Genomic DNA, 10,563 nt, shown 5'->3' with positions numbered 1-10,563 from the left:
CTTCAACAAGCTTATGAACACACATATAAGTGATGCGGATTATGAGCATGCAAAGAAGGTATGGGAAACATTTAAAGTTAATAATCTCGGGTAATACCATGACCTATATCTAAAAATTGATGTATTGTTATTAGCAAAAGTTTTTGAGAACTTTAGAGAGACATGTCTTAAAGTTTATGGTCTTGATTCAGCTTGGTATATGACATCACCAGATTTAGCTAGGGGAGGCAAGGTTAAAGATGACAGAAATAAAACTACAATTACTAACAGATTACAATATGCTCTTGATGATACATAAAGGTATAAGAGGTGGTATTTAGTCCATGCTTGAGAAGATATGTAAAACAAACAATAAGTATATGGAGGATAACCATGAAAATAAAGGAGATTGTTACATTATGTACCTAGATGTCAATAACCTCTACGGCTGGGCTATGAATCAATATCCATCGTAAAAGGGATTTAGATGGTAAAGTGAAAACGAGATAAGAGAAATAGATATCACAAATATACCTGATGATTCCGATACTTGTTATATAATAGAAGTAGATCTTGAGTATCTAAAAGAAATACATGACGATCACGAAGACTATCCATTAGCTCAAGGAAACGTGTGTCCACCTGGTTCAAAACAATCAAAGCTACTAACAACCCTATATGATAAAGAAAAATATGTGATTCACTGTCGGAACCTAAAACAATGTCTACCAATTTGATTGAAACTTAAGAAAGTGCATAGGATAATAGAGTTCGAACAGTCAGATTGGTTAAATAATTACACAGATTTAAACAAAGAGATGCGAACTAGAGGAACAAATGACTTCGAGAAAGATTTCTACAAGCTCATGAACAACTCAGTATTCGGGAAGACAATGGAAAATATTAGGAAGAGATATAAGCCTATAAAAATAGAATGTGGCCCAGCAAGTGTAGAAAAACTAATTTTCAAACTGAATTGTAAGGAGAGAATTATTTATACAGAGAATCTATGTGCCATAATAATGAATAAAACCAAATTGACTTTCAATAAACCGATATATGTCGGAATGAGTATCTTAGTTTTATCAAAGTATTTAATGTACGACTTCCATTATAATGTGATGTAGCCAAAATACCAAGACAAAATAGAAGTGTGTTATACAGATGCTGATAGCTTTATTTACCATATTCAAACAGAACATGTGTACAAGAACATAAGAAACTTTGTTGATTACTTCAACAGAAACGATTACCCTAAAGATAACAGATACAAGATACCCCGGATCAATATGAAAATGCTCGTTAAAATGAAGGACGAGGTTAAAGGTACCATTATAGAAGAGCTGGTCGTATTAATATCTAAGATGTACTCTATTAGAGCACCTCAAATGGATCTAACAGACGAAGACTTTAAAGGTAATTTCGATAAGGAAAAGTGTTGTAAGAAAGTCAATGGTATGAAAAAGAGTGTTGTATACAAAGAACTTACATTTGACGAGTATAAAGACTGTTTGTTCATCCAAAGGGACTACTATAAGAAGATGAATTTGATAGGAAATTATGATATGTATAGTATAGAAGTAAATAAGTTAGCTTTAAGTTGTGTAGATGATAGGAGATGTGTTTTAAGTGATGGAATAAATACCCTACCTTGGGGTTATTATAAGATAGAATAGTTATGGATATAAGTTAGTTGTAGGTTTAGATATAAGTTCGGTATAAGTTAGTTGTAGTTGTAGATATATAAGTAAACTTTATGGACATAGCTATAAAGTACTCTGGGGTCAGTCACGGGTGGTGCGCTAAAAGTGACCTGCCTTTTCTACTGACGTTACAGAAAAAAAAACATTCATGTTTCTCGGTTATGCCATATAGGCTAAACGAGACGGTGATGATAAGAATGAATGAAGTGGTAGAGTGATAAAAGTAGGAGCACACGGGGAAACCAGAACAAATGGGAACTTTTTTCTACTTCAACAATGTAGTTTCAGTGACTTTACAAAATAGCAGGGGGTACCTGAGAGGAACTTTTGCGGTTTTAGCCCTCCATTTCAGCTAGATATGCAAAAATGTAGATTGCCCACAGTTTACTACAGTGTCGTTTGATACAACTCGATTTTAGTGTACCTTGAGACAGTGTTGTTATTATTGATTGATTACCTAACAATTGTGAAGATTGACACAATCTATGTATAAGCTAAGGGTTGCCAGAATAGTATATTATAACCGTCAAATCCGTTTTACTCATAAGCAGAATACATACAGACCGTGCCAAGCATGTTATCGGATTTCTGCACTGTGAGCTGTTAACGCTACAGTAATGTTTGTTAAAAACGATTTCAAACACTCGTAGTATTCATTTGTGTGCTTTGAAGCCCGCCAAAAGTGTTTCCAAATTAATATGCCTTACATTTTGTGTGTGTTTGTATGTTTAGCAAACGTTGAATCTACGCATATCAGGCTCACCTATAAGGAAGGGAGGCAATGCCGAAAAGTGTCGGAGTCCCGGATCTTTGGTAGTGAGGCATGGTAATACAGGGTATTTACATGAAACCTCCCTAAATACAAATATTAATTGCATGGAAACTATTAATGTCAGGGAATAACGGTTTAAGGCATCTTGAAATGCAACTCAAACAGTTTTTCGTCTATATATGTACTTCTATATGGGCCCCGTTTGTAGCTCTCAGAATGTCCAGTCCATATTCAATCTCCCGCCATGTGTTGTGTAGCATGTCTGGTGTGATCCACTTGATGACTTCTTTAATTTTGTGATGAATAGAAGCAATATCAAGCAGACTCTATCGTTGACATAGCCTCATCGGAAGAAATCCATAGGGGTTATGTCGGGAGATCACAATTGCCAAGGAGTGAGTCCACCGCGTCGAGTCCATCACTTTGCAAACGTTAAGTCTAAAGACAGTCCCCATTGCTAAAAACTACTCAAACCATGTTTTAATGGTCTTGACGTTTGGTGAGTCCCGTTGATACTTACGTCTAAAGTTCTTTATCATGGTAATTGCTGGTTTAGTCTCAGCCAACCAGAGCACACATTGCGCTTTCTCTTGTGCAGTTGTCATCATTGTTCAAGAGCACCTGCAACAAGAACAAAAAAATCATATGAACTTTGTTACTGAATACCGGCAACAAATAACAATAATTAATGATCAACAACAACAAAAAATATGTTTGAGTTGCTCTTCAAGATGCCGCAAAACGTTATTCCCTGGCACTAATAGTTTCCATGCAATTAATATTTTGTAATCAGGGAGGTTTCTTGTGCACACCCTGTTATTTTCTTTTAATTTTTCATAATTTTCTAGAGATTGACTTAAACGAAATTAGATTTTAATATGTTGATTTAAAAATCTTTTAAAATATTTTTATGAATAAAGTTTAGCTCATTGACAAAGTAATAAATTAGTTTATTTTTATTGTTACTCGGCTATTTTCAAGTCCACAGAGAATGATTAGAAATATTATTAAAATCACAGTGGACGATCTCGTCATTTTGTTTCTCAAACAAGATAAACTAAGCACAAATTGAGGGAACGAAATTTATAGCAGAAAACAACTACCAGAAGTACTGGAAGCTTCACTAAATACGTAAATTCCAGTTTTATTAATATTTCTAACGATCTCTGAAGACTTACAAATTGACAAGGAACAAGGCAAAAGTCACTGTATTCTTGTTTCATCAATGAACTAAATATAAATTTTGTTCAAGAAAGGTCTATTAATGATCGTTAAATCTGTATATTTAACTCTAATTTTGTTTAATTTAATCTCTTGAGATCTTATGAAAAATTGAAAGAAAATTTGACTTTTAACATGACTCCTTCTCTCCTAAAAGTCCGGACTTCCGTCATTGGGTAATTCTGATGATATGCTAAGATTCCCCGTTGGCTACACATTCAAACACACACAATCTGTACGTCATGTTAATTTGTAAACGGCTTTCGCTGGTTTCTAAGCTCACAAGCATCGAGTGCTTTGACTTAATTTGAACAAACTTATCAGTGACATTAACACCCGATAGCTCAATAATCCGATAATGTGCTTGATGTCATCTATATGTTCTGTTTAGCGTATAATCTCCTAATGGGAGCCAGCCAGGGTTATAAGTGAAGCGGGCCGCGGTGGCTCAGTGGTAGAACGTTGACCTCTGTTGCATGGAGTCCCTGGTTCAAACCCTGCTCCCGCCAAGTGAGTTTTGTAGTGGACAAACTCCGTTTGCGTGGGTGTCCTCGGAGTTCTCCCGTTTCCTCCCACTTTCTTCATTCTACCATTTCATGTATTGCTCATCATCACTGTCTCCTTTAGCCTAGCAGGTATAACATTGGGACGTAAAAGTTAAAGATTTCATTTCATATAAGTGAAGCGTGAAATAATATAAACATTACTTTGTTTTGTGCTACTTCACGTATACTCTACTTGTTCTTTGTCATCTGTACAGAAAGGCTGCTGCGGGCTAATAGAAACGAGTTAGAATTAGCAAAAGGGGTACATCTGATCAGCTTTGAGCTTCGTAAGTAATTTGATATTAGTCCAGTCAAATTATACTTTAACCCACACATTTAAAGTAACAAAACGGAACTTGCTGGGATAGATAGTACTAGTTATGGTGTACTTCTGTTAAAAAATCCCAAAGAATCCTGTAAATGGTTCATGAGCTATGATGTTATCAATATGGCTGCCGTCAAATTTCATAGTGAAATCTTTGAAAGCGTATAACTTTTGACGTAATAAAGCCAAGACGTTATTTTTGTGACAAACTGATGATAACTGATTAAACAAAATAGTAGAATAAATTACATAGGTTAAATCGAAGGTTTCCTTTGAAATATTTCTACATAAACTGCAAAAAATCATCTTTTTGAATACTTGTTTTGAAGTTTGTTCGTAAATGTCTCCTTGATTATAGACTACTTTTACATATTTTTCACAATATTGTAGGCCATTTTATTAGCTTTAAACGATGCCAGTTTTATTTTCATATTACTAAAAGTAAGGAAGCTACGTGAATTTATGTTGCGGATCATGCAATCTGGAACGTGTACTAGGTGAGCATAAAGTCAATTCTACTTCCAGTTCACAGCAAATTGTCAGAGGTATTATAGATTTATTTTATCAACCACTTAAAGTAGATAGGGAAGTTACCATCTGTTATGGCAGCTATTTTGAATTCTACTATTTGGCATTTCAATAAATTTTTACACTACTTGAATATTTAAACTACCTTTATGAATAACGTACAAAATACTATTGAAAATTAAAATCCTTATATCAACACTTGTATAACAATATGTAGAGCTAAAGTAAATGAAAACTTTGTTTAATAATAAAATGCATTCCAAGAACGATGATAATATATATTAGCGTAAATAAGGACTAAACAGGTTATTAGCGTAAGTAATACTTTAAATATATAGAAGATTACAGTACTAACAACACCTGTTGTAGTACATTTAGTTCGGACGTTTACATTGTGCTGGTGGAGAACTTAATTCGTTGCTAACCTCAATGCCGCACTCATTAGCACGTGTTGAATTTATGATGTTTGTCACGACATACTCACATTCTTCAATCGCCATTTGGCTGTTAGTATAACCATAACCCACACACTAACCGTACATAGATGAATAGTCCAGTCTATTGTTTGTGCACTCACTATTTCCTTCACATGAAGTTTTACAGTTGCACGTAACTAGCTTAGGAAGGTTTCAGGAACAGTTGGTTCAAGTGTTGTAACTGGCACAAGTTTGTGGTTTTGTAATTTCCAACTCCATTCTATAGGAAGTAGTTCAACATGTTTCCATTCTTGCACTTGTAAATAAACACGCAAAGAATGTTGATGTGCTGCACCTGAGGTTGGAGGAAGCACTGCAAAATTGAAGTACTCATCCATTCTTTTCTTGGCAACGGTCTTGAAATAAATATCTCTTGCTGCACCAAAGTTTATTTCTTTCTTTGCCCCACACATATCTAGGAAGAACTTTTCACCCGCAACATTAATCGCATCTGGGAAAGAAGAAGAATTGAAGACATCCACGTGATCACGAAGCTCCTTCTGAAAGGAGCAGAAGTGGAACCACATCCGGTATATACTCTTTCACAGGACCTAATTGGATCTGTATGTTTCGAATGATGCACATGCGATCTTCTTTCCCAGGCCTTCCGGCCATTACCACAAATACTTTTTCTGTCACATGCGCGATCAACAGTACGAGGAGGTCTGCAACTTCTGCAACAAGTACTCATGGACCTGTAACAGCTACTTCCATGGCTTTTTCTAAAAATATGTGTATCTGCGTCAGCTACTAGTTGATACATATGGCACCCAGCGGCTGTTAGATGGCGCTTTATCATATTTATCAACCTTGCTTTGTTGATGTAATTTGAGAGGAAATGTTCTTGAGACATGGAAAGCTCAACAACATCTTCGACATTCACCTCAACAGAAGTATGTAACTTTGTTCTCCGTGAGTGGGTCACATTTTTTATGCTGGATCCTCCTTCATACCCATCAAGCATTATGTGTCACCTTCCATAATGTAAGTCACATATTGCGTGCGATATTTTTATAAGATCCCGAGCGCTGCCAAATAACTCTGTGTAACAAATAATCACCATCAATTGTATATGTTGCATTGATTGGAATAGAAAACTCACTATACATTCTACTAACAATTTGAAGGAAAGATGGTTTATTGCCCATTCTCATCGAGATATCGTCAAACAGTGATGGTGGTTATGCTGCCAATTCATAAGACAAACAGTTTTCCAAATCTTTTTCACTACGCACAATCCACAACATTCTGTAAAAAAATATGGTTTGAATTAACTACAATGTCTTCGTTGTTTATTTGAACAACATTGCTCACTCTAGCCAACGACCTGATCATATTCTTCCACCGAAAATGAACTTAGTTGAAGAGCTTACTATTATTATTCTTGAAAGGAAAGGGACACAAGATCAGTTGAAGCTTTCTTGATAGGGTGGTGTGCACAAAACCACTCTAGCAGCTTGTTTGTATATATTATGTCTCGCTCCTGTCTTGACAATCTTAGATCGATGTGTTGTTCTGAAGATGTGCTATGAACTCGGGCGACTTCTTCTATAGCCTCTACTACTCTAGATCTTATTGGCATTCTGTGCACCCATTTTGCAAATGTAGATGCGGACATGCTACGGCCACAAGTCAATCCTCCTACGCTTTTGATTGAACGCGTGAATACATGCTTTATTGTCACATCAATCCAGACACCATCCCAAAATTTACTTGATCGGTGAATTGTAAAGAAACCGCGTGCAGAAATTTTTTGGCATTCGTCCTCATTCATTTTCTGCTCCAGAGTAAGCGTTTCTTGAAGATGAAGGTGTACAATCTTTGCATAATTGAAATGGCCAGCGACATGAAAATACGGTAACATTTGTTGTACACTGTAAAACTGTAGTCACTCACAACCACAGTGCTCATCTCGAATGAACAAACATATAATTTTCACCATGTTTATGAACTGAATTCATAGTTTAGCTGTTTGTTTCCCTTCCGCTTCAGCTTCCATCATTCTTTCCTTTAGTAGATCGGTACATGCTTCGAGAACCTGGAATTCAGCAAGGCTTCGTACGTTAGCTGTACCATTCAAAATTGAAGTGCACTGTTCTCTCAAACATTGAACAAAGTTATTATCTTAAGTGCTTTCTTCAAGAAGAGCAACTAAAGCTTGAGGGGTCAAAAATGAGCACGAACAGTACTAGAGTATGTTCGCCCACTTAACATATGAACTATACTGTTCTTTGCATACACTGTCTGTCACAAAACTTCCAATCAACTATCGCTCATAATTACACTAATGCAGCCCAGATAAGAGAGAAAAAGGTGGAATCCACCAAATCGTACAACAGATTTCAGATGACATTCTGGAGGAGCAGTAAGAACTATATGCATTGCTTTCGAAAATCCATTGTTTTTATAATGTTATTAATGCTATATATAATTCATTCTTTTAAATTTATAAGTGTTAATTTTACATAGTTATACTAAATATAGGCCCATACAAATATTAAAATATTGGTTAAATATTAAGAAAAAACAACTTCGCAAATGATCCATTTTCTTCCACAATTTGGTGACCTACGTTGCGCTACATTACTTCTCCTATACATGGAAAAGATATTTCTTACCTCTATGTGTCTGTTTTGATTCACGTAGCTCCCTTAATTTTGTAATGTGGAAATAAAAACAGGTGTCGTTTCAAAGCTAATAAAATGGCCTACAATATTATGGGAAAAAAACATGTATTAGTAGTCTATAGTCAGGGAGATATTTACGTCCAAACTTCAAAACAAGTATTCAAAAAGTGAATTTTTGCAGTTTATGTAGAAATATTTCAAAGGAATCTTTCGATTTAGCAACTTTAGTTTATTCTACGATTTTTTCAATTAGTTCTCTTCAGTTTGTCACAAAAATGAACGTCTCGATTTTAATACGCGGAAAGTTATACGCATTCAAAGATTGCACTATGAATTTTGACGGCAGTCATATTGTTGACGCCATAGCTCCTAAACCCGTCACAACATTGTTGGGGATTTTTTTTCTTTTTTTTCTTTTTGCTAGAAATACATCATAACTAGTACTGCATATCCCAGCAGGTTTCGTTTCGTTATTTTAAATGTCTTAGTTTGGCCACAAAAAGGCGTAATTTGACTGGACTATATGTACATTGTTGTTACAATTGCCGTTTTGTAACTTTCCCTATTATCTCGACAGCCGGAACTTTTATATATGCATCTCTCAGGTACATAAAGCCTGATTATTTTGTCCAATAGCATACAGGAAAAACAAAACATTATATAAGAGAAAGTAATATTAAAGACTACGTTAAAACAGACAATGCAGTTATGTCAATGTATTTAGTGATCGTGGGATTAGAATTTTTTTTTATTTATTTATTTCGAACTTACTATTGAGTTCCAGCAGTCAGGCTATATGAGACTTCTTTCACTCCAAAGCCGAGAACACTTACCACTTATTTACAAATTATTCAAAATAGAGGTGTCTGCTGACTGTTAGCTTTTACGCGAAGAGTGTGTCAATTTTCAGGATCATTAGAAATCTGATAAATCTGCAATGATAATAATGTGACAAACAACACCAAAAACAAGTTTTTGCCAACCGCACTGCAGCAAATTACACTTCACCAAAATACATATTTACTATATTAAGGTACTTATGCAAACACCAGAAACTATATGAACTTCAAAACTTGGATCTCCCATCTCACTTGACGAAGTTTTTGATTACGTCATTATTCAGTAGTATAGCGCAGTATGTTACTTGAGGCCATTTGCTTAGGCAAAACTTCTAATATGTAAAAGTAGTGTCAAAATTTCAATTCTCTTTCATTTGTTATCCACCTGTATGTTTTGAAAAACTTTGCGTCCTTATCCATAGAGCTCGTTTTACTTCGGTTCTCTGGGATCAGTTAAATCCAACATGGAGTAAATTTATCTCCCGAGAGTGTACTTCATATGATTAGTGACTTAACGCAACGGTGATACATTGGTTCCATTGCAATTCAATGAATACTTTGAAGCTCAATCATCTTGACTTGTGGATAATAGATTAGCGAAGTGAAATGACTAAAAGCAAAACTCAACCCAACCACAAATTATATTTTTTAAAAAAGTATATATTTCTAATTTTTGAGCCGTTTTGTCTTGCAAAGGTGACATACAATGCTAATTGCATTTCCATAAAAAAATGGACTAAAGAGTAATAATAAACTAATTGTCCTTTGCCAATCATTCTTTCAAGACAAATCATTAGAACTAACCACAAACGGTTGCGTTACTTTCTCTTATTTTCTTTCAAAATGGAGGTACGGTAGATGACTAGGTTTCTTTCAACAAAACTATACATTGCACTAGTTGTTGTAGCAGAGCCTTCAGTACGCTGTGCATTGTAGGTTATCCAATTTTTAAATAATTAGCTTGCAACAATGCCGTTCTTAAGTTGCAAATATTTGGCACACTAATGTTGGAAACAGGGAGGCAGCGCAGGTATTGACACGTATTGGCTTGGCTCTTTATTACAGTAAAATATATCTTCAACGAACCCTTTAATAAACGGGAACTTGTGTTTAACGGAAATGTTTCACGGTCCTATGAATTTACTGGCGAAATCGTATCCAATTCCCTTCGTTAAACGGAAACTTTATTACGCTGAGAACGGACATCAAAATAAGCATCTTAACGAAAAAATTCAGTTTTCGGAGTGCATTGTTTAGAAAGCTTTTAGATAACCTATGAGACACCATATGTATATATTAGGAAAAAAGTTAGTGATGTTCAAACGGAAGCAGACACGGCGGATATGCATGTTTAATTGGGAATTAAATGGAAAGTCTGAAAGGAGAAGGGGCTGTGGGGAAACAAGAGAAAAAGGCTTTGAGTTGTATGAGAGTATAGGCTAAAAACTAATCAATATTCTGTCAAAAGTTTAAATGAAGTGCAACATTTGCCTTACGCCTAAATAACACTGAAATTCTTATTATGATTTCTCCGGCTGAAGTCTCTAT

Source organism: Thermobia domestica, chromosome 17 (assembly GCF_964235325.1).
Source record: "Thermobia domestica chromosome 17, izTheDome1.hap1.1, whole genome shotgun sequence".
Lineage (NCBI taxonomy): Eukaryota > Metazoa > Arthropoda > Insecta > Zygentoma > Lepismatidae > Thermobia > Thermobia domestica.
The sequence above is the reverse complement of the archived record's forward strand: the minus strand, read 5'-3'. Positions refer to the sequence as shown.